The sequence below is a fragment of the Panthera tigris genome, chromosome B4 (assembly GCF_018350195.1).
Source record: "Panthera tigris isolate Pti1 chromosome B4, P.tigris_Pti1_mat1.1, whole genome shotgun sequence".
Classification (NCBI taxonomy): Eukaryota; Metazoa; Chordata; class Mammalia; order Carnivora; family Felidae; genus Panthera; species Panthera tigris.
This window is the reverse complement of record NC_056666.1, coordinates 10,407,037-10,430,908: the sequence shown is the minus strand read 5'-3', so window position 1 is coordinate 10,430,908 and position 23,872 is coordinate 10,407,037. Positions and strand designations below refer to the sequence as shown.

The following is a 23,872-nucleotide window of genomic DNA, read 5'->3' as shown; positions in this document are numbered from 1 at the left end:
CTAGGTGCTGCGAGATAGCGGTGGACAAAAGAGACAAAGTCCCATGGAGAATCAAAGGGCGATTTATGCACGCAGTGCAATATTATTCAGCCTTAAAGAAGAAGGAAACCCTGTCGCGTGCCGCCACATGGATGGATGCTGGGGACAGACGCTAAGTGAAATAATCCAGGCACAAACAGACGAACACTGTATGCTCCCACTCACGTGAGGTACTGATAGTCACGTTCACAGAGACAGGTGGCTTCCAGGGGCTTGGGGATGGGAGAACACGGAGTTTGTGTTTAATGGGGGCAGAGTTTCAGTTTGGGAAGATGAGAAACTTCTGGAGATAGATGGTGGTGATGGTGGCACAGCAATGGGAATGTAGTTAATGGTGCTGGACTTCAAAACGGTTTAAAATAGTAAATTTTATGTTATGAGTATCTAAACACAATTTTTCTTTTCCTTTTTCTTTTCTTTTCTTTTTTTTTTCTCTTTTTAAAAAGAGAGACCAAGTGCCTGCTCTCGAGGGGTCCATGTTCTAGAGGAGACTTCTCTAGTCCAGCGGCTGCACCGGACTTGGGGTTCAGAGTGATGATCTCATGCTCTGTACAGCCCTCCTTGCTGAGGCTCCCGCACGGATGAGTGAAGTACGCGCCCATGTTCACCTTGGGCGCCAGCCGGGGGTACACGCTGACACCCTGAGGGGTTCTTGAACTATCACACAGGTGCATTTCCCCCTTAGGCATCTCTCCTTGCCCCCCCCCCCCCCCCTGCTATCTCTGCATTCCAGCCTGCTCCTGGGCGTCTGAGTCCCACCCTGTCCTCAGGCTCCTCATCAAGAAGCCCAAGACTAGTGCCTCGGAGGTGTCACCTGGGAGTGGGGCTCTTCAGAGGGGCAGTAGCACCTGGGGTCCTGGTGACACAAGAGCTCCACCCCCTGGTCACAGAGCAGCCCCTCTACCTCACCCCTTCCAGCCTCTCACCCTCTCTCTCTCTCTCACCCCCCCACCTTGACCCTGCCTTCTTTAACCTTCTGTGTCCCAGCCCAGAGGCAGGTCTGGCAGAAACCACATGACAGAAGGCCGGGGACAGTGATCCCACAGGGGTGGACAGGACAGGCCGAGGTGGAGGCCCAGCAGACCCTGGACCCACCACTCTCAACCCATCGCCCTTAGGATCACCTGGGGCTTTAAAAACAGTGGTGCCCAGGACCTTCTTTCTGGGTTGTTTAAAAAAAAAAAAAAAAAAAAAAAAAAAAGCTCCTCGGTAATTCTGTTGGGCAGGTAGGGCTGAGGACCGTTGATTTACATACAACCTTGACCTCACATTTTAATCACTTGGGGAGCTTTTAAAAAGTACAGCTGGTCTGGGTCCCATCCCGAGGTTCTGATGTGCTTTGAGTGCCCTTGGGCTGTGGGGTTTCTAATAGCTGCCCAGAACATTCCGTGTGCCGCTTCAGCTGTAAACCAGACGTGGGGTCCCTGAAGCAGGTGCCACCGGTCTGCTGGGGCTGCAGGATCCGTCAGGCTCAGTGTCTGTGATCCAGGACACCTTCAGGGGCCCCGGATAAGGTTTAATTTTCACTTCTTTTAAAATCGGAAGAAACAGATGAACTTTTAGGTTGAAGAAAATGCTGTCATATATGCTATTCATGTATTCATCTTTGTACCAACAGAGTCATAAAATATACTTTTTAATATTAATTTAATATAAATTTTAATATTAATCTTTAATTTAATATTAATGACCACGAAGGTCATCGCGAAGCCCCGCCATCTGCTGTGCTCAATGCAGATCCTCGGGGCCCCCTGTCCGGGGGCACCCAATGGGCACTGAGTGAAAAGGAAAGGGATGTCTATGAGGAAAATAAAATGCTAACGGGGGGGGTTTCATGGAACTCATCCCTCTGACGGAGCCTGAAAAACGAGGGGAGATTAGGCTGAAAAAAATAAGAACCAGGAAGAAATAAGGTTGAAGAGAGCTGCCTAAGAATATAAAGGGCGCCTGGTTCTTTCTGGGGTTCTGTGCACCTGCCCCAGGGTGGGCGGCGGGGGGCAGGCAGTGAGCTCCTAACTGTGAGCTCCATTCCCGTGAATAAGTGCAGAGAAGCAATGCGGGGGTGGGGGTGCGGAGAGCTTTGGCACATTTAAAGACGACTGAAATAAGAAAGCAAGCTGACAATAAAGAGTTTGCGGGCACCCCAGCAGGAGGGCCCTACGCTGCCGGTTCTGAGCTTGGATTTCCCATGCTGACAGCAGGGAGGAGAGCTCTGAGTCCAGAGCCTCTGGGAGGCCTGGCCCAGGGGCGCCCCCGACTCTTCTCAGTGGCCCCCATCGAACAGCCTGTGTAGGGTGAGCCGTGGGGGGAGAGAGCCTGCGCACATGACCTGCTCCAGAAAGCTGCACCAAAAAGCACGTTCTATTTATATGTTAGAAATAGCAGTCACAGGAGGTTCGAAAGGCGCATGCGCCAGCTGCGGCCTCAATCAGGCCGTCCCCAGGAGGGTGGGCGCGGGCAAACCTCCCTGCTCCGAGGGGCACACAGGGCTGGGTGCAGGGCCCCTCGGGGGGCGCTGGCAGCTGGGGCAGGGCCGCATCGTCACGCCCCCAGATGCTGCTGCTGTGAGGAGCCCATGAAGGGAAGGGGGGCTGCATTTTCAAGCCGATGTTTGATGTTCAGATGCAACCTGGTGCTTTGTGCGCTGCTATTAAATGTGATTATGTGATGGCACGTGGTGATTAGCGGAGCCGTGTCCCTCGCTGGGAACCTCCTCCCCCTGCTCTCCACCCCCACAAAGCCCTGGAAGTGGGGTTGAGATCAGAGCGGGGGCGCACATCAGCCGGCTCCAAAGAGCCTTTACCCCCGCGTGGCTTCCGTTAATCAGTGAACACCTGCGAGCCTAAGTCTGCTGCCCCCCCCCCCCAGATGTCCTCACATGCTCCCCCAGAGTAGTGTCACGAGGGTGACACCGTTCCTTTAACACCCCATAAAACAACCTGAGACCCCATTTACACTCGGTTGGTGGAAAGAGCACACCCCATCCACACTCATTCCAAAGGCCACTTTCTTCCAGAATAATTCAGGGTTGTCTCATTTCTGCTCCAGCCATGCTGCAGCCTGCTTCTCCGATGCCGCTGGGCACAGAGTTACCAGCCCCAGGGATTCTGCCCACTTCCTTCGTCTCCTGGGGGCACATCAGCCCAGGATGTCTTCCTGATGGCTCCCGGACCACAAGAGGTGGGTTTGGTTCAGAGCGGACAGGTGGCCACTTGAAATGTAGCCATTCCTGTGCTGACGGGCCCCTGCCATCCTTCCAGAAGCCGTCTTCCCGTTGGGATGCTGCCCAACCCCTCTTCATAGTTGTCCCTCCTATCACCCGGGGAAATTCCACTTTTATTGCTTGTAGGGCTCTTGATTTTTAAAGCTGAGCCTTGAACACTGCTTTGGCTAGATCTCTTTTATCTGAGTGATGCCTTCTGAGGGAAGAAGCAGGAGTTTTAGACCCTGAAGACCCAAGAAAGCCCGGGTGGGGTTTTTCCACTTCCCTTGCAGCTCCGTTTTGTCTCCTGCCCCTACACAGCAGTGATTGCCATCTGCCTGTGGGCACCAGCCTGAGACAGACGCTAGGGTCCCGGGAGGAGGTGGACATCACATGTCATGTAGCCCCCTCCGGTTTTGTGGCACATTGGGGCAGTTGGGGTAATCCTGCCTGGGGAGCAGAGGCCATCTCGCCAAGTGTCCTGACTCATCACTGCTCTGTAGGATGGCTCTTTCATGGAAAAGTTCTGCACTGAGATCATCTTTGGTTTGGGACTCGGCTGTCAGGTCTGGACAGGGCAACTTTCCCTAGTCATTTATGGCTGTCTTCCATGTTCCGGATGGGGGTCACATCTGGTTCAGAAAACCAAGTCCCCGAGGAGATCATCACTGGATCTCTGTAATCAGGGTCCAGTTGTCCTCCCACGTCCTGGCTGAAGTCTGAGGGTGGGGCAGAGCCTCCGGGACTCTGAGTGATTCTGAGTCAGAGAGGACAGGCCAGGACACTGGCTTCCTGAAGGGTGTTGGTCACATGTGCACACAGGCACATGTGTGCACATACTCAGACACACATATATGCCTGTGTACACACAAACACGTGTGCACCCATGTACGCATACGCAACTTAGCGTCTTTGCTATGGTCACAGTCACACACATAGATAATGTGCCCAGGGATCTGTGTGCAGACCAGTTTAGCTGCAGAAAGAACCGTTCTTGAAGTGTATTCTGTCCAAGTCTGTAGGTGGTGGGTGAAAATGGCTATAATAGATGTAGCCCCCCACTGAGACTTGTGTGGGCAGGCAGCCTTTCAAGGGTTGGGAAGAATGTGAGGCTTGGAGGGGTTGGGGAAGTAGAGGGATCTGAGCTGGGTCTTCACAGACAGGTAGGATTTGAATAAATGAAAGGGCATGGGGGCATTTAAGATACATGGGGCGCCTGGGTGGCTCAGTCGGTTAAGCGGCCGACTTCGTTCAGGTCATGATCTCGCGGTCCAGGAGTTCGAGCCCCACATTGGGCTCTGTGCTGACAGCTCAGAGCCTGGAGCCTGTTTCAGATTCTGTGTCTCCCTCTCTCTGACCCTCCCCCGTTCATGCTCTGTCTCTCTCTGTCTCAAAAGTAAATAAACGTGAAAAAAAAATTAAAAAAAAAAAGATACAGGAGGCCGTGTAAATAAAGGTTGAGGGCATTAGTGGCTCTGGTGAGTGGTGACAGCAGGCTGGTGGGACCAGAATGGCAGGTAGTTGGGGAGAACAGTTGCAGCAACAAGGTCTGGCAGATAAGGCGGGTCAGACTGAAGGGGGCTTGAAAGTCTCCACAATGGGGTGGACATTAGAAGCCGTTGATGTTTCTTGAAAAGGACAAGAAGAAAAGGAACGGATGTTGACATGCTTTCTAGTCACCAGATTCTGTGCCAGGTACTTTACGTTTATTTACCCTTCACCAGAGTCCTGTAAGGCAAGAAAATATTATTCCTAGTTTTACCAATGAAGCAACCGAGGCTCAGCTAGATGGTATTACCAGCTCAGGGTGGTGCAGCCGGTAACTGATATGGCCATTTCCAAACTCACTTTCCCCCAGTTCCAAAGCTCCTGTCTGTTCCCTGTAGCACGTTGCCTCCCAAGAACAGCAGCAGAGCTAAAATTAATTTAAGGAAAGATTCATCTAGCTGCAGTGAAGACACAGACAGATTGGAGGCTGGGGTCAGGGGACCTTCTATTGAAATAAGCAGGAGTGAGATGAATGTACAAGATGAGCCTGGAACATGTGACATCAGAAAGCAAGGATACCATCAAAGTGGACACAGGAGCCAAAGTGGTTCCTACCGGCCGAAGACGAGACAATACACACATCAATTAGGGTAATAACTGCAGGGGATTGATCGCAATGGATTAAAATACATCAGATATGTTGAACTCCAGGCCTTTGTCACAATGCTAAAAGTAAGACACTCACTGGCCACTTTTGGAGGAGTTCATTCTTTGGGAAACGTGTCTAAGAAAGGAAAATATCCAACATTCTCAAGCATTCCTTCTGCTTTTCCCATATGAAGTTCCTCCTTTTAGAAGCCTTCTAGCTAATAACTGAAGAAGGAGCTGTACAATTAGAACATCACCGTGTGCCAGCCTCTCACGGATGAATGGATCTGGCCCCAGTGCCTAATAATATCCCAAAAGAGCTAACCAGGTAGATAACCATATACCTCCTCGTGGGAAGAACACCGTCACTTTTGGTGTTTCTGGCCAAAAACAATCATGCTTGAATTGGATGAAGCCTCTAGATCTAAATATGAACTCGCAGGAATTTCAAAGGACAGAGAAACATATTAAGGGACATCTTGGGGATGCGATCAACAAAATCCAGACTGCGGGATCACTGACTGGATATCTGATATTCATCGGGAATTGACATCGTTTTTGAAAGGAATGGTTCTGGTTTTGTGGATTTGTGCTCAAAAAACAAACTCTGGTCTTATTGAGAAACCTTCTGGAGTATTTACGGATGAGATGATACGATGGCTGAGGGGGGAGTTTGGAGGGTGGGGGTAGTTGTAGATACAAGAAGGGTGCCTATGAGTTGAAAAGTGTTGCATTCAGGTGGTAGAAAGGCATCGTCTTCTCTACTTTGGCATCTATTAAAAATGTGCCTCGGGTGGGCTGCTGCTGTTGCTGCGGTGGCGAAGGGAAAGCAGTGCGTAGCGGGGAGGTTTAGAAGGGACAGGAGAACGAACCAGAGCTGGATCCGGGGCACCGGGGGAGGGCGAGGCATGGATGCGTCTAAGCCCCTGACCCCCATCAGTGTGCTGGCAGCATATGGTCCAGCACCACCCAGCTCCTGACGGCAGACAAGCTCTTCTGCCTTGGAAGTGCTGAGAAGTGTTGCCAGCCCAACCCGGAGGACCGTCTGCCAATTGTTAATGATCTGCCAGAATCCCAGCTCCAAGGCCACCTCAGCTGTGCCATCTTCTGGAGGCAGTCATGCCCCCTCCCGGGCTCCCCTGGTCCTCATTCAGACTGGCCCGGATCACAGTCTCACCTGCATTTCGGTAGGTTGTGTTCAGTCCCTTGTCACCCACGGTGCATGTCCCCCTGGGGCAGGCAGAACTCACCAGGGAATCCAGAGTGGCTCCACATGGGAGGCATGTAGGACCTGCCTATTGGTTATGAAACAAACAGCCCCCTCGTTCCCCACTGGCAGGCGAGGATAGTTAAGCAGAGGGCGGAGGACTGGACAAGAAGGGACAGTCTTGACATTGGCCAGGAGAGGCTCTGCCAGAATCTAGACCCTCAGTTGTTTCCATGGCCCCGTGGGCAGCTGCTTCTGAATTCCTTCCTCAAAGTCAAGCGCATTGAGGACCTAGGACGAGAATGATCCTGAAGGTGCTCCCCATCAGGTCATGCTCTGGGTCCAGGCACCTCATGTGCCCCACGCTCTGCTCTGGGAGTTCAGAAGGTGCCATTATAGGCAGCCTTGCCCTGGGAACCCGGGGAGAAGGTCCAGCAATAGACCTGGAGGGGAGCGTGAGGGAGAAGGCCTGGGTGCCACATCCCAGGCTCTGCGGAGATGTCTGGGATGGGCTGCTGGCGGTGCCCCCTTCTGCTAGTGCTGAGTCCCCGTGGCCTCCGTGGGAGCGCCACGTCTTGGACCCGTTCCAGGCTCAGTAATTACATTCTGCCTGTTAAACTCCCTCTGCGGTCTCAATTGGATACTGTTGTCATTGAGTTTGCTTTCTCAAATCAGCTTTTCAGGGTGACGTCTGCAAGGCTGTGCCACTGGGAGCTGTCTCACAAGGTGGAGACACGGAGCAGAACCCCGGGCCTTGCTTCAGGAGCTCTGGTCCCTGTCCCTCCCTGCCGGGGTCTGGGACCCCTAGGGGACAGATGTTGGTGGACGGGGTGAGGAGGTGCTGGGCGCCTTCCTGTCCACTTGTCCTGTTTAGCTCACAAAGGGGCAGAGCAAGGGGGCTGCGGTTCTGAGCGACAGACGCACAGTGTGGGTCCCGCTGGGCAGCCCCCCACCCGGGTCCAGCCTGGCTCAGCCCAGCCCGGCCGTGTGATACGGGGCAGGGTGCGCTGTCCGAACAGGAGATACCTCTGTGATGTCTCCTGATTTCAACATGAGGCACTTGGGAGTCACAGAACTGTTTCAGTCGGTGAAATCGGGTCGCCTCCCTCCAGGCCAGCCATTTGCCCCCTCCCCCAGGCTCTTTTGGCTTCATGGCAGCCGAATGGGGGTAGAATGAGCAGATCAGGGGCCTCCCGCAGGCACGGCACCCCCGACCCCTGGGTCAGAGGGACGTAGAGAGTATCCAGCCCGATAAATGTCAGACATTGCAGAGCCACAGAATCTTCCTGAAACTCGTGTGTAGCAGAGAGCAAAGTGGGGCTGCTTGATTCCTTCCCCTCCCCCACGCTCTCCTTCCCCACCCTTCAGGGCACTGAGTCTCACGCCCGGTGCAGTTCATGCGGGGTCTCCCCGTCCGGGTAGCAGTGCAATGAGGCAGCTTGAACCCACCAACCTGGTCCGACCTCCTCATTCTGCAAGTGGGAAACTGAGGCTTGAGGTCACACACTCTTGATGGGCAGAAGCTCTCCTTATGACCTGTCCAGACTTTTCCCACAGCACAAACAGACCCCCCTCTGTCTCCTCCAGCACCCCTGGATGTGTGAGCAGGGAGATAGGGTACCTATCACCTGCAGCATGGCCCCCTGTCTCAGGCTGGGCCACCCCTCGTGTGGCTGTGGGTCTGGAGACCAGGAGAGGTCAGTGCTCATGTCTGGCTATGTGATGGCACACCCAATCAAGAAAGACAACATCCAAAGGCAGACACTCTAGTAAATAAACGGGAGGAACCCGGCTTGGCTGGAACAATTCTCCAGAATGTCTCTGGATCCCTGCAGAGTGGGTCAGCATCTGGAACCAGGGACAGCTGCTTCCTGCTGACCTAGCTAGGCATGTGGGTGGAGGCCTGGCCATTCATTCTCCTGGAAGGCTTCTTAACAGTCCTCCCCCTCAAATTTCATGGTCTAAACCCTCGGTTTCAAAGAAGACGGGAAACCCACCCGCCAAAATGGTAATGGCAAGTACTTCAAAGCACCCCGGGGCCCTGGGAAAGGAATCACAAGAAAGAATGAAGTGGGAGATTAGGAGGAGTCCCCTCACACCCCACCCACCCCAGTGAGCGACAGGGGATGCCCGTGGTAGCCTGGTGAGGGAGGGCGTGAGGGGGTCCACAGAGGTTCTCTTCCTATCTATCTAGGAGCCCTGTGCAGAATCATCAGTAATGGCTAAGACTTCCGGCTAAGCAGTGCCCTCCTCCTGAGTGTCTGATGTCAGCTCTCAAGTGCTCCTGCGAATTGAAACGAAAAAGGTAGGCGTGAAAGCTCAGAGGCCAGATGGCGGGGTTTAAACGTGCCAGCAGCGAGTTGGGACTGCTTGACTTCTCGGAACCTCAGTCTCGTCATCTGCAAGGTGACGGCAGTGCCTAGGCCACTGGGCTTTCTTGGGCATAGAGTGAAGTCGTCTGGGAAGGAAAGCAGTGCCCGACCCAAAAATGGTGCCCAGCAAATAGTAGCCTTTCCATATTGTCTTACAGATGATTTATCAATCGGTCACTTCCTCTAAGATGAGTGACGGGGCCCAGGGACTTGGGAGAAGAGGGAGTAGGAGGCCACGGGGACACGGAGAGTGTGAGTTGGGGGGCCAGGGTGCAGGAGCGGGAAGTCTTTGCAGAGTTTCCTCTTGGTGACCCCCCTTTCCCTGCCTGGTGGGCTGTAAAGGGGTCTGCTGGGGTGTCTCAGTAGGAGAGCTCTCCGAGTCCCGGGGGCCTCCTGAGCCCTACTTGTGTTTCCTCTGGTTTCCGTGGTGATGCTCTGTGTCCCCCAGTGTGCGACAGAGCTGGCCAAGGCCATAGGCTGTGAAACTTCCGTGTCCCACTAGCAGCCCCCACACCCCACACATCCCCTTTCCTCCCTGTGCAGGTTTTGTGATGGATGGGACACTAGGAGGGAGGAGACTGAGCTGGGTCATTGCGTTGCTTGTGCCCCAGACAGGAGCCTGTACCTCAGACCCACAGACCTTCAGGGACTAAAGGGGAACTTGCTCTAGGGGGTCCCCATTCCCTTGCTGACATCACCACCTGCACGAAATGATTCCCAGCCTGGTGGGTCGGGAAGGCCCGCAACCGTGGATCTCTTTGTTTCCATTTGTTTTAGTGTGAGTGACTTTCGAGGGACCAGTTAGAGACGATCCACTTTATGTGTGTAAGGCACTTGATAACACTTCTCGTTTGTGGTAAGAACCTCTCTGCTTCTGTCCTTTCGGGGAAATCTTGCCAGTCCGCATGCAGTTAGGGGCCGCTCATAGCTTTCTTGGGCCTGGAATTTAATTCCTTTGCTTTATCACTTTCTTAAAATCAGCTGATTTCTAAGCCACGAAACATGATTGGAGGGGGCTGGGGCTCAGGGTCAGACTGGTGGACAATAGGGGGTGTTCCGTTTTCTCATGGCCCCTGGCAGAGGTCATGGTGGACCCCTGGTTAGCGAGTACTCCAAGCCCAGAACATTCACCAGTTTCTAGCAGCTGCAGACGCATAGGAGTCTGTTTGCCACACATGGCTGAATGCTCACAGCATCTTGGTGAACGTCTGTATCCCAGTTACACGGTCACTGTCAAATCCTTCCCCGTCCCTGTAGACGGAGTCCTTGCTCGGACCCTGTGGTTCACGTGGGACAAATCAGCACAAACCAGGCTGTGGCGAGCAGTCTTCCCTTTTCCTGACAAGCAGCCCCCACAGCTTCTAAAAGCCTCTTCTGGCTCCATCGATCGCACGTGTCCCCTCCCTACCCATGAGATTAGCCATGGAACCTTCTGGGATGACAAGTTCCAGAACTCTGGCTTAGTCACAAGGATGCACAAATGAATGTCTAGTCTGTTTACAACCACCACGCCCTGGCAAATCCATTCTTCATGCTCCAGATCTCCCATGGTCAGGAGAAAGTTCTTCCAATACACTAAAAACTTTGGGGCTTTAGTCAGTGACCTTTTTCTCTCCGTTTCTCTGTAGTGACATTGCAGAGGGGCTGGTTTCTCTCCTTCACTTCTCATGGGCCATTAGTGGGAGGAGATGTTCCATTATCTGAGCTCTAATGAGCCCAGTAACTGGAGAAGAAGGGCCTATGGGGGAGATTTAATTTGAAACTCAATGGTCTAGTTATTCTAGTGGGCTTTATTCTGGACCCCAGAGCCCACAGGGTAGGGGTGTCCCATTGTAGTCAGATCCAGGACCTGCAAGTGGTGTTGAGGGCAGCCCGAGGCCGGGAGGGAAGGGAGGAGAGGGGAAGAGGGAGGAAAGTGGAGGGAGGGTGGAGAGAAGGGAGGAGAGAAGACCCGCTCCAAGGAAGTCCTGCCTGTTGTTTTTGCTCATGATAGTGGCCTTTAAAATTATCCAGGCCCAGGCGACAGTTCCTACATGCTCTGTGATTTTGCAGCTTTAGGGACCTAGTCAGCCTCCTCCAGCTTTTATAGTTAGTTCAAAATGTTCTGGAGAAAAAGTTTGGCTTGCTTGTGAGCAGCTCAATGGCCTACTTCTATATGCTAAGGGGATGGTTCCTGTCTGCTGGTCTAGAGACCACATGGCCGTGGATGTACATTCCATCAAGTACATCCCTCATGGATTCATCCATTCCACTTACATTCACGACCTGCATGAAATATCCCTCTACTGCATACACCACCTCGCTGGGGGTCCGTCGCTCTGATTAGAGCTTCCGCTTGCTCCCCTTTCTCCTCCTCCTTTTGTGTTAAAACGGGGCAGCTGGATCTTCTCTTCCCCAAATTCAGTGTTCCCTCTGGCTTCCTTGGGGTCCAAAGGTCCTTCTCTACTGGCTCTTTGCCAACATCATTTAAGTGTGTTGAAAGCTTTTTCCACTCAAAGAATTCCACTGGCGGTGGGGGGGCTCCTGGGTGGCTCACTCATTTAAGCGTCCGATTCCGGCTCAGGTCATGATCTCATGGTTCGTGGGTTCGAGTCCCGTGTCGGGCTCTGTGCTGACAGCTTGGGGCCCGGAGCCTGCTTTGGATTCTGTGTCTCCCTCTCTCTCTGCCTCTCCCCAGCTCGCACTCTCTCTTTCTCTCAAAAATAAATAAGCATTTAAAAAAATTCCACTGGGCTCCCTAGCCTCCCATATGTGACTCTGTCCTTTAGCCTGAACAAGCCAGGAGCATCAGAATAACAGAATAACTAATAATTAGAATAACAATAGGTAATCCTATCATTGTTGTAATGAAAGAGGCGGATAGATTTTCCTTCTTTTCTTTTCTCAAGGGTTGGTTTGTTTCGGTGCAACTGCTGACTTGGGTTCTGGATTTCATGGATATAAATTTTGCAAGATTTTTGGTTGAAATATGGTAAATAGCGTTAATGATTACTGATCAGAGTGATAAATCAAGTTGATGTATCTAGTGGTGGCATATCATTAAGGGGAGATTTGAACTTTCAATCTTTCACTTAAAAGGTTAATGCTTATATAGCCTCTTAATGACTTTATAGTAGACACGGTGATCGTTTTTCGAAATATGTGAACGGAACCAGTTCCAGTACAATAGGTTTGAAGCTGCGATTAGAGCCTCAAATCTCTGACCATTGGCTGTAATATAGTCCAGGTCGTGTGCCCATTAGGGTTGTTTGATTAAGTCGGCCTGGAGTGGCATCAGTTTTGAGGCCTAGGGATGGGACGGCTTATGAATGTAGCACGTCTCCGATGAGATTAATATACGATATACGTCCTCTTCCTGTGGAATCATGCCTCCAGTCCTACCCTCCCTTGCAACTGCTCTGACCCAGGGCACCGTGGCCCCAAGACAGTTAATAATCCCCACAGCTGCCCTCTGCCCCTACCTGTTTGGCCACCCTCCCTTGCTGACCACCCACTCTGGTCCCCCCCCCCCCACCAGATTGCTCTCGACTTCCTGGTTGGCCCTTGCTGACCTCTCTCTGCAGTCCTGCAAGATCAGTGCTTCCCGGGGCTCTGTTCTGCCTCTTCATCTGTATCTTGTCCTTTCAGCTGGCATTCACGTCCTTGCAGCGACCCAAACCTAGAGTCACCTCCATCTGCCGCCTGGACTGCCGGCAGCATCCACCCTTGTTCCTTTAATTCATTTTCCACCACAGATGGGAAGGATCTTTCTAGCACGCCGTTTGTCACGTCCTTCTTCTGCCTGAAACTCTTCCATGATCTCAGCTTTCCCTTTCAGGTAAGGTCTAAAGAAAACACTTAACCTGACATACTGGATCCTTCGTGATCACACTTGCTCTTCTCCAGCTGCGTTCTTTCTGGAACACTTTTTCCAGAATTGGGTACCTGGCCAGCAAGTAATAGGCTCTTAGGGGCTGAACCGTGGGCCCTAACTTCCAGAATGTGACTGTATTTGGAGACAGGGCCTTTAAAGAGGTACTTAAGCTAAAATGAGGTTGTTGGGTGGGCCGTAACCCATTATGACTGGTGTCCTTATAAGAAGAGGCGATGAGGACACAGACACAGATGAGGGAAGACCGTGTGAGGACACAGGGAGAAGGCGGTAATCTACAAGCCAAGGGGAGAGGCCTTGGAAGAGAGCTGCCCTGCCAACTTCTGGTGTCCTTGCAAGTCCTCAGGGTTCTCTGACAGTAGAAACTTGTGTTTGTCCTGGGGCACCTGGGGGGCTCAGTCGGTTGAGTGTCTGACTTTGGCTCAGGTCATGATCTTGAAGCTCGTGGGCTGGAAGCCCCATATCAGGTTCTCTGCTGTCAGCACAGAACCCGCTTCAGATCCTCTGTTTCCTCTCTCTCTCTCTCTCTCTCTCTCTCTCTCTCTCTCTCTCCCCCTCCCCCTCCCCCTCCCCCACTCATGCTCTTTCTCTCTCAAAAATAAATAAACATTAAAAAAATTTTTTTTAATTTTTTTTAAAGAAACTTGTGTTTGTCCTGCTCATGGCTGTATTCAGCATCTAGCGCACCATCTGGTATCTAGAAGACGTACCAGTTAGTGTGGGTGAAATGACTGGCTGAATAAACAAGAGCACTGGTTTTAAAGTATTGAAGGGGTGATCCTCCGAGTGGAAAACCAGCTGCTTCATGCAAGCTGATGTGAGCAGGTGTGAGGACGGCAGCACAGAGCCCTGATTCCTTGGTCTTCTATGTCTGTATCTTTTGCACGCTTTGTTTTGGAGTAAGCTAAATGAAAACAAAATTTTAAGATATTATAGGAGAGAATGGTGGTGTGGAGTTGATAATCAGATCCTACTCACCTCTTGGGTGAGGAACCTAGCTGGAAAAGAACAGTTAGGAGGAGGGTGTTGACAGAAGGGAGGTGGACTTCGGGAGAGCAGCCAGAGGGCCGCAGGGTGGGCTTGGGAGCCTGGGGTGGGTGTGGGGAGGAGACTGCTGGAAAGGTAGGTTTTTGCCAGGAAAATACTTCACCCCTGACTCATTCTTCGTTAGGGTCTCCCTGGAACAAAGAGGGCGTCCAACAGGCTGTTCCTGTTCAGTAGCTATTGAGTGAGACAGATGAGGAGGGAGGGATTCCAGAAGGTTTCGTGACACACACCTCAGCACACGTCCGTGTAGAACAAATTTCCCCTTGCGGTATTTTGTCCTTTCAAACTCGGGTTGGGAGAGGCACCAATCTCTGGTCTTCCTTTCTCATTTTCCACAGCACCCCCTCTCCTCACCTTTAGGGTGATCCCTCTAGCCCAGGAGCCCACCCCTCCCTGAAATCCCTCCCCTCTGGGCTTGGGCTCTGGCCCATATGTGCATCACGTAACCCCTTTCTGCTGGCACTGGACTGAGATGGGCCCAGGGGCCTGGCCAGATTCTCAGCCCCGGGATTCAGAGATGGCCAGCTGGCTTCTGCACACAGACATCCCTGGTGTGGGGATATCTGCCTACCACAGGTCATGTCCAGCTGCGTGGGCTGAGAGGTGAGGGCACTGAGCTACCGAGAGAGGGGAACAGAGCAGTAGAAGAGGGTGCAGGAGGAGGGGATGGGAGCAGGAAGAAACGGGGAGGCCTACGTTTCTGGAGATGTTTGAGGTCTTTGTTTCAGAACTTCCCTTAGGCCTGCCCAAGCACATTTATTTCCATGAATCTCACTCTGTTCCTATAGTCTGTCACTCTTTGTCTCTTAGGCTTGTGTTAACTGGTTTCTCTCCTTGTGACCAAAGGCACCTGCGACCTTTTGCTTTTCTCCCTGCTCTTTGCTTTTTTCTCTCTCCCCTGCTGGCCTCTCTCTTCCCTCCCCTTCCCCTTCCCCTTCCCCTTCCCCTTCCCCTTCCCCTTCCCCTTCCCCTTCCCCATTGCCATCCCCTTCCCCATTCCCTTCCCTTCCCTTCCCTTCCCTTCCCTTCCCCTTCCCCTTCCCCTTTCCCTTTCCCTTCCCTTCCCTTCCCTTCCCTTCCCTTCCCTTCCCTTCCCTTCCCTTCCCTCTCTTTCTCTTCCCTGCCTCTTTGTTTTCCCTTCCCTCCCCTCCCCTCCCCTCCCCTTCTCTTCTCTTCCCTCCCCTTCTCTTCCCTGCCTCTTTGTTTTCCCTTCCCTCCCCTCCCCTCCCCTCCCCTTCTCTTCTCTTCCCTCCCCTTCTCTTCCCTGCCTCTTTGTTTTCCCTTCCCTCCCCTCCCCTCCCCTCCCCTTCTCTTCTCTTCCCTCCCCTTCTCTTCCCTGCCTCTTTGTTTTCTCTTCCCCTTCCCTCCCTTCACTGAGCCTAAGAGAAGGGAAGTATTGGGGAGGAACTAAGGCACTGTGGTCAGTTCTTCTGGGCCTCAGCCGTTTGGAGGGGGCTTCCACACTCCTTTTGCTGGCCTCCCCTAACTCACATCCCCAAATCCAGATCTGCTTTCTTTGAGCTAATAAGTATATTTCTCTTGTGTTCCCAAGTTCAAAGCTGCTACCCTAGCAATGGAAATAAGCACTCATTTTTATATAGTTATAGCTGGGGCCATTTTCATTTATATTTTTATATGTGTTGCTTTTCCCCAGCAGATCCTAAAGAAGATATTAGTTCCCAGGGAGGGTCCTATTGTCCTCATCGGGTAGAAGCGACACAGCATGCATGTGTATATCTATGTTATATATAGAATAGAATCGCAGCGGTGCGATTTTAATGAAAGAGGGAGGAAATAAAACCCTTTAAAACACTTTGCTTGATCAAAATTTCTCAGCCCTCTATTTCATATTTGTTAATCTTTCTGGAAGAAAAGTACTACAGTAATGACTAAGGCATGCTGGGCTCGGCCTCTTTTTATTGAAAATGTTGTGCTTTTTTAAGGAGTTTAATTTGAGCAGCAGTGTTGGTCAGGCTGGCTTTAATCACCGCCTTCCATCTGAGTGGTGAGCGCACGGAGCTCAGAGTCGCGGAATGGAGTGGTGGCTGGGTGCGAGCAGGGGAAGCCTTCTTCCCCTGGCGGGATCTCGATTCCCTTTATCTAGCTTAGTTTTTCTTTTTTAGTGAACGTACATTTAAAATACAGGGCGAAAATAAAATAAAATAAAATAAAATAAAATAAAATAAAATAAAATAAAATAAAATAAAATAAAATACAGGGCAAACAGGATTTCCAGAGCACTGAGTGGTGTGAAAGCCTACTATTATTTATTTTTCCACGACAAAACTTCCTTTTGAGTCGTTGTCCCATTGGTTTCCTGCCCTCCCGGTGTCCCTGCTGGCTTGTGGGAATCAAAGACCCCCCCCCCCCCGCCCCCTGCATAGTGGCCCCTGGGTGGCTCAGTCGGTTAAGCGTCAGGCTCTTGGTTTTGGCTCAGGTCATGATCTCACTACTTCATGGGTTTGAGCCCCGCATTGGGCTCTGTGCCATCAGTGCAGAGCCTGCTTGGGATTCTCTCTTTCTGCCCTTCTCTGCCCCCTCCCCACTTATGCTCTTTCTTTCTGAAAATAAATAAATAAACTTAAAGAAAATGAAACAAAAATAAAATTAAAACGTTAAAAAAAAAGCAGACCCCCCCACGGATAGAACGGGGATACAAGCAGGTGCTGGCATTGGTGGTTTATGGGTCAGTATGCCTTTGGTTTGTGCCAGCCCTGCCCGAAGGATATCCGTGTCTGCCATAACCTCACATCCATCACCCTGTCTCCTCCCAAGGAATGTCTTCAGGGTCCCTTAGGCTACGTCTCGAATGGGTGACTCCATGGCCCACCTACTGGTGCTAGATATCAGCTGTCCCTTGTCCTCTGGCCCCAGCATTTGTGGGAACAGCCTCTACTTCTGTCTTGCACCAACTTGGGAGCAGAACTCAAAGTGTTTATTCATTCCTTCGTATGATAGCAGTAGTTTCCATAGTAGGATTTGCAGGCACCCTCATGGGGAGATGGGGGTTTACATCACAGCAAACTATCTAAAGACCCTTTGAGATGTTTTGTGGCTCTAAACCTTTTCTCTGAGTGCTTTTTTATCTCCCTGTCCCCAGGAGGCACCTGACCTGGGTGGCTGCCCTCTCCTCATTCACGCAGCGCACAGTGGGTTTGCCCCAGCCTCTACTCCCGAACCTGCCCCAAAACCCTCGCTCCAGGTTTCCAAGGTTAACCAGACCCAATTTCTATAAAAGGGGGTTACGTGATGGTCTCTGATGATTATGTCACTCTCCATAAGTGACTTCTCAAAACACTGATATCAAGGAGATTTCTCTGCCTGAGAGAAATAATTGAAAAAATTTTTTTCATCAATGACTTTTCATTTGGTGGTTGTAAATGCTGTGTCACATTTAACACTCATTAGACTCTACCCCTTTGGATTCCCATAAATATCATGCCGTCCATTAATGCGTTCAGGAAATTCTTTTTTTTTTTTTTAATGTTTATTTTTGAGAGAGAGAGTGTGAGCAGGGGAGGGGCAGAGAGAGAGAGTGGTAGAGGATCCGAAGCGGGCTCTGAGCTGAGAGCAGCGAGCCCGGCATGGGGCTCGAACTCATGAACTGTGAGATCATGACCTGAGCTAAAACCAGACTCTCAACTGACTGAGCCACCCACGCGCCCCAGAAAATTCTTTTTTAACACCCTCTCTTTGCCAAGCACTGGTCTGGAAAACTGGCTGGGGACAACTTGGAAGAATGGAGGGGAGGCCATGTGGAGAAGTTGGGGTGGCTACCAGCACATGTTGGTTGTCTAACCAATCCACCAGCCTCCTGCCTGGTTTTGAAGTCTTCCCATTGCTGATGAGGAAAAGCTCACACCTCTCGACCTGGTGTGCGAGGCCCGCGGCAGTCCGGTACCTCCTACCACACTTCCGCACTTTAGCCAGACTGGTTATTCCCATACAATGCCATTAATTGGGTGTTCTTAATGTGGTTCCTTAAGTTATGAGTCTCTTGAGTACTTTAGGATCTTTCAACGGTCCGCGACTAGGGCCTGTTCTCCAAGCCCACATTCCGTCCATGGAGGGCAAATCTTTGGGAGCGGCAGGAGTCTACACTGCCTGGCCCTGCTGCCTGAGGCCTTCCCCACTGGCTGGGTTGAGTTGGAAACCGTGGGCATGAATAGCCAAGGTCAGAATCCACAGTGTCGCTGGATAGAGATGCAACTATGAGTAATGGCTAACACCTGGGAGGGATGAGCATTTGTCCTAATGACCTGGGCCACTTTGCCAGGCCGGGGTGCGGCACAACTTCTCTTACCCTTGTGCCACCTCTGGAATTCGTGGCTCAGCACAGTGTGCTTCGCCGGGCATCTATCCTGAACCTGCATCAGGGGCCGGACTCTCTGGAGTCCCGCAGTGGACCCCGGGGCAAGACACTGCTTGGGGATGACCGGAGAGGGGTGTCAGCATGGGATCTGACATCTGGCATAGCGAGGCATGTCTCCCCCTCTCTGATTTGCACCTGTCTCCCCTCTGGTGCCACCAGCCGGGGAGCTGGGCACAGGAGCCATGGGGGAAGCACTGAGCATCACTGAGGCCTGGTCCAACCTGTCCAATCTGTGACCCTAACTTATCTTCTGACTGACTCACATCTTCCCCAACACCAAGCATATTTATTTCTCAGGCTGTATGTGCCCTGCATATACCCCCTTAATACCCTGCTATCCGTATCATAGGAAACCAGAATGGGAGAGTGGTGCCCTGAGTCGGGCCTGGCTCCCTGTCCTAAGAGTGGAGTTTGGAGCTCCCCCACCCCCACTCTGTTTGGGGCAGCTGCTGTCCTCTCTCTCTTCTGCTATTTCTCTTTTAGTCTCTAAGACCTGAGCTTGTAGCATTTCTCTTTCTTTAAAATACCTGTGGCCTGCGCTCTCTCTCCTTCTCTGCCCAGAATGATCTTAAAGACTCTGGAGGACCCTCAGGCAGTTCATGAAGCCCGAGGCTTGTTGTTAACACTGTGACTGTCTCCAGTGAACTCCTGGCTGGGCCCTGCTGACACACTCTGCCTCCTTTTCACTGCCTTGTCCGGGAGCCTCTCCAGTCTCATCTCTGACTCTGGGCCCTTCACCCCCTTTCTGCCAGCAGGTAAGAAATTTAACTTGGCTTTTCCCGGGACTCTTTTCTCCGACAGACCTGCCTCCCCTCCTGGAAGATATCTTGGCTTGAAAATGTGGGGTCCGAAGAAGAGGCTCACACTCTAGCTCTGTGGGACCCTCAGCGTGATTCCAACACAGTGGGACCTTGAATCAAAGTTTGGAGAGCCAAGATGGCGGCCTCTCCCACACTTCTCATGGCACTCAAGCTCCTTAGCTCCCAGGATATGAAGCAAAGTGTGGCTAGGAGAGGACCCAGAGGACTTGTTATTTTTTTCAGCCATTAACAATGGCTCATGGCCCATGCTCAAGATGATTCTCTTACTTGGGTTGACTGGAGCTGGGACCTACTCCACACCCTCAGCTGTGACCAACTCGGCCACCATCCCTCTAAAGCAAACACACGTGAGCAGGGGGATACCAAGGATGTTCAGATAGATCTTAAGGTCTTTGGTGAGAGATCTAAACTTCAGAGGTGGGAATAGAGGAAAAATCAGGTGTTAGATACCCACCCTCACCCCGAATCCTCCACCCTGGTCTAGAATTCCTGTGCCTTATACCATCAAAGAACGTGGCCATCTTGGCCTAGACCTTTGGGATGACCCCTCATAGACGTCCCCTGGGCCATCCTTTCTGCTTTACTGGCTACTTCTTTACTCTCCGCACAGTTTTTCTGCCCCTTTAACTCCTTCCTCTTTCTCCAAGACCCCTTATTCTCCTCCGCCCCCCCCCCCCCCAGCCTCCATCAGAATTTGAGGAATTTCAAGTTTTTTCCACTGTCTTGTGAGCTTTCACTGCCTATGGATACAGCCATGAGCCACTTACAGCAACCATTCTACTCCTTGGCGGAATGAAAGGGGGTAGCGGTGGTGATCTTCTGCTCCCAGTGACAGCTGTCTTTTCCTTGTATTTACTTGAAGTTCCTAAAGCCAATCAGATTCATCTCAAATTGCAAGGGGTGATTTCTGCCCCAAGTCCTATCGCTTTCACATTTGAGATTCAGAGCCGCTCTGCTGGCGTAAATGAGCTTATTATGCTGTAGAAAGTCTGCACGATGCACCCCCAGCTCTGCCCCCTGACTGTGGGTTACCTTTGTGAAACCTTCTTCCATTATTTTGGCACTTCTGAAGGGCCCAGGCCCAACCCCTCTCTGGTCATAGGACAGGGTGAGGGTTGGGGTGGGGCACACTTAAAATTGGAAATTACTCAGAGGTGATCTTCTCTGAGACCTGCCATCTTGTAGACAAGAAGCCTGAGGTTCAGAGAAGTTAAGTGACCTGCCAAATCCCATTGTCAACAGACTGGTGGCAGAACTGGGAGTGGAAGCTGTCCCACTCCACCCTACAGCCGAGAGCTCTTTCTGTCCCCTCCACCTTACGCACAGGCACAATTTCTGGGCTGGGTTAGCACTGATGACTTCTAATGAGGCAGAGCCCATCCTTCCAAAGCCCCCGGCATTGGTATCCAGCTTCTCCAGCACCCTCATCGGGGAAATGCCATCTCCTGAGGCAGCCCACGCACCTTCGATGGAAATGTCTCTTCTTTACCGAACTGAAATTTGTCTTTTTGGTGCCTGCACCTGGTTCCGCCTCGCAGGATTGTACAGAGTCACTCTGGTCCCTCCTGCAGTGACCACACTTCTCATAGGAAGCCTGCAGTCTGTCCCTTTGTTTTCTCTTCTTCAGGTGAAACAACCCTGTTTCCTGTCTATGATGCTGAAACTAATGTTGATGTATGTGTGTTTCTCTCCCCACAGCACCAGTTACCTCAGTTCTGGCGTGGTCTGCTTGCAGAGAGAGCCTCAGGTCCCACAGGTTGAGGGCTGGCTCCTTCAAGACCGCCCCTCCCTCCATGCAAGGTTGTTACTCAGCTTTTCTGACTGGCTATATAGGTCAGAGGTTCTAACAACCCCTGCTTTGGGTTCAATGAACTTGCTGGAGGGGCTCGCAGAACTCAGAGAAACAATCTACTGACTAGATTCCCGGTTTATAATGAAGGATATTAAGGGAACAGCCAGATGGGAGAGAGGCACAGGGCAGAGAATGGAGAAAGGGCTCTGTGCTTCCTCTGTGTGTTCACCAACCCAAAAGCTCCCTGAACATGTCCTTTTGCGTTTTTATGAAGGCTTCATTACATAGGCATGATTGATTAGGTCACTGGCCTTTGGCAACTGACTCGATCTCCAGCTCCTCTCCCTGACCCAGAGGTCAGTGGAGGGACTGAAAGTTCCAACCGTCCAATCACACGGTTGGCTCCCTTGGTGACCAGCCTCCAACCTTAGGTGAACTTGGTGCTTTCCAAAAGTTGCTTCATTAACATGACAATGACACCTTTATTGCTTTCACCCCCTAGGAATTTCCAAGGGTTTTAGGAGCTCTGTGCCAGGAACAGGGACAAAGACCAAATTTATATTTATCAATAAATCACGACATCACAGTCTTCCATTGTGGGAAACCTCATTCCTAGGGCTTCTCTTTCCTGTCCATGTGGGGCTGAAATCCAGATATTGTCTGGCAGGCCGGGAGTCCCGACGGTCACCTGCTACCCTGGGTGGCCACATTGTCCTGCTCTCCCCTTTCAGACCACCCCAGGGCAGCTGAGCCGGAGAGGAGGCCACCGTGTTCTTCTGTCACCTCCCCCCGCGGCTTCCCAAGCTATCCCTCTGCTCTGCGTGGCCAGGAGTGGAGACGGCTGAGGAGCAAGACACCAGATGCTGCTGCTAGGGTTTGGCATTGGAGAGGGTGGCTCACCTCGCCTGGCCCCCGGCGGGGGGAGCGCTGGGGAGGGACCTGCTTCTGAAGAACACAAATAGAAAGGTCCAGCGAGGAACACTCTTCACGCAGCAATTAACAGGCCAGAGTGGCACCAAGTGGGTATTGCAGTCTTGTGGCTGGGGCACGGTGCCATCAGGGCTTGGGCTCCAGAAGGGGCCAGCCGCACGTTCCCACAAAAGGTTGAGCAGCTGGCATTACTGGTGGAAAAGCCAGTTTTTGAAGGGTGATTTCTTGGCTCCTCTAATTAATGAGAAGCAGAGATTTCAGGATGGCAAATAGAACTCCCTCTGGCCGGATGCACAGATTTTTGCTCTTTTGCTTCCTTGTTTTTCATGCCTCTAAGTCTTTGCAAAAGACTAAATAATAATCATAATAATCATAAGCCTTTGGGGAGGCTCCAATTTTCAAATGGAATAGAAACACACAGGGCTGAACGGAGGGGCTCCAAGAGGCTCCCAGGCCCCACGCCTTGCCCTGGAAAGCACGGAGCCCAGACCCTCTCTCCCTTGGCCTCCCTGCTATAATCTTCCTTAAACACAGACTGGATGTTTTCAGTGCTCTCAGAAATTCCTAAAGAGTCTCCACTTCCCTGTGGAGTGGGATCCAAATGCCCCCCACCGGGATCCAAAAGTCCTCTGTGGTTCCCCATTCTTCCAGGTCAAGCTAAGCCCCGTTTCTAAAAAAAAAAAAAAAATTTCCTAGGGGTACATGATGTTCTCATCTTCAAACCCTTTGTGGGCCGGGTGGGGACCCAGGGTGCCTTGTCCCTTCTTGTGCCAGAGTGGAGGGCTCAGCCCAGCCCAGCGGGCAGCCTTGCTCTGGAGCCCCTGGCTCTCCTACCAGAGATCTCAGAGTCAAAGAGTGTCAGAGCTTGGTCTAACCTGGCCACTTTATGAAGGAGATAGTGAGGTCCAGAGAGGGCCAGGGGCATACTCCACATCACCCGGCCAGCTACTGGCTGTGTCTCCCGCTGCCATGCTGGGAGCCTGGGGTTACTCTCCTAAGTTCCCCTTGGTTGATTATTTTCCCCTGGCTGATTATTCTCCACTGTGTCTGACAGTGGCTTGTAAGGGGAAGTGAATTCAGCATGAACAGGTATTATTGGAAGAGAGATGCATGGAGAATGGGTGATGGGTTGTTGGTTTTTGGGTTTCTTTTTTGTTATTTTTTTCCATTTCCTTGGTGACCTGTGCCCCATTCGTTCTCACTGTTTGCAGAGGTGGTCCCATCATCATCCCGAGGCCCGGCTGGGGCTGGATGGGCTGGCCTCCCACGGTGGCCCAGACTGCTGCTCCTCGTGATCTCAGGTGATTGTCCCCCAATAAACGTGATGGATGGCCCCTTACCAGACTGTAAATCCCAAAGTAAGCAGTTTGAACTCACCTGCAAATCAGCTCTTCTCTGTCCTGCCCCCTGACCCTGTGAACGTGTGATGCAGCCACCGTTCCCGGGATTCATGACTTTAATTACGTTTCTTCCAGGGGTCTGAGTTTATTGTGGAGGCTGCTGGGCTGGTGGATTCCTTCTTCCCTGTGCTCACCCCAGAGGAGTTGCCACAAAGTGCTGACCTTCCGGTCTCATTGAAAGTAACACATTCGCGTGAACGGGGCCCCGGGAGAGCATTTCCACGCCCAAGTCGCCGAAGCGTTTGAGGAAAGCTGCGGGCCAGGTGGGAGTATCTAGGACTGCGCTCTAGTCCCAGACCCGCCACCCAGCCTCCTTTGCCACCTGAGGCTGGTCCTGTGACTTCTGGTCTCACCTTTCTCCTTTGTAAACGGTCTGTGCCCCCACTCCCGGCTCTTCAGGAACTGACACAGTGATGGGGGAGCCCTCGGTCCAAACGGTGCAAATGCTTATTGAGCGAGTGCCCACGTGGGCCAGGCCACTTCACGCTCACAGAACTCAGTATAACCTGCTTAACACAGGACAAATCCAAAGTTCAGAGGGGTTCAGTGATTTCCCCAAGATCACATAGCTGTGGAGTGCACAAGCTGCATGGAAGCCAGGTCTGTCTGTGTCCACAATCAGCATTCTTAACCGTAGGACTGTGCTGCCTCTTAGAACTTAGAATTTCAGCTCCTCGGTCTCC

The 23,872-nt window shown here is 51.9% G+C and overlaps 1 long non-coding RNA gene across 1 annotated transcript; it reads left to right on the top strand.

Annotated features, from left to right (window-relative positions):
- Positions 1–10,282: 10,282 nt before the first annotated feature.
- Positions 10,283–18,992, top strand: LOC122240215. The gene is made up of 3 exons (XR_006219598.1): positions 10,283–10,506; positions 12,584–12,773; positions 18,808–18,992. It is a non-coding gene; the product is annotated as an uncharacterized LOC122240215 (long non-coding RNA).
- Positions 18,993–23,872: the final 4,880 nt, after the last annotated feature.